The sequence below is a fragment of the Galeopterus variegatus genome, unplaced genomic scaffold (assembly GCF_000696425.1).
Source record: "Galeopterus variegatus unplaced genomic scaffold, G_variegatus-3.0.2 Scaffold4288, whole genome shotgun sequence".
In the NCBI taxonomy this organism is placed as follows: Eukaryota; Metazoa; Chordata; class Mammalia; order Dermoptera; family Cynocephalidae; genus Galeopterus; species Galeopterus variegatus.
Window position 1 is genome coordinate 21,705 of NW_007730399.1, and position 991 is coordinate 22,695.

Sequence of the window (991 nt, forward strand, 5' to 3'; positions counted from 1 at the left end):
AATGCGGCAGTGTTGGAAACTGTTTGAGTCTGGGGGTGGATCCCTCATGAATGGATTAATGCTCTCCCTCGGGGAGGAGGGGTAATGAGTGAGTTCTCGCTCTATTAGTTCCCGCGAGAGCTGATTGTTTAAAGGACACTGGCACCTCCTCTCTCTCTTGCTTCCTCTCTCGCCATGTGATCTGCTTGTACCCACCAGCTGCCTGCCATTTTCCGCCATGAGTAGAAGCAGCCTGAGGCCCGTGCCAGATGCAGCTGTCCCAGAATCGTAAGCCAGGTAAACCTCTTTTACAAATTACCCAGTCTCAGGCATTTCTGTTATAGCAACACAAAATGGACTAAAAAAGATGTAAAGAAAATAAAACAAAGTAATAGGATATAGAGTGATTGGAGGAGGGAGGGATGAGGTGGGGTGGCCAGAGGAGGCCCTTCGGAGGAGATGACATCTGAGTAGAGACCTGCTGGGTGAGAAGAGGGCAGGCACGAGAGGATCCAGGGAGAGAGCATCCTAAGGAGAGGAGATCCCAATACAAAGTTGCTGAGCAGAGACAAGCTTGATGTGTTCAAGGCACAGAAAGAATGTCCATGTGGTTGTGGGGAGCAAGGCTGCAGATGTCACAGTATGTAGGACCTTCAAGAGTTTGAATTTTAATCTAATTGCAAAGAGGCAGCAAGGTCTGATTTATGCTTTGAAAAGATCACTGTGGCTATTCTTGCAAATGTACCGTGAGGGGCATGAGTGGAAGTGAGGAGACCAGTTAAGATTATTGCAGGAGTTCAGGCACAAAAGACGGTGGCTTAAACCAAGTTGTAGCACTGGAGATGGTGAAAACTGGTCAGATTTGACAGAGCCAGTGTTTTGGGGGTAGAGCTAGTGGGACTTGAATATGGGTTATATATGGGGGTGATAGAGAGGAATCAAAACTGTCTCCTAGGGCCGGCCCGTGGCTCACTCGGTAGAGTGCGGTGCTAATAACACCAAGGCCCCGGGT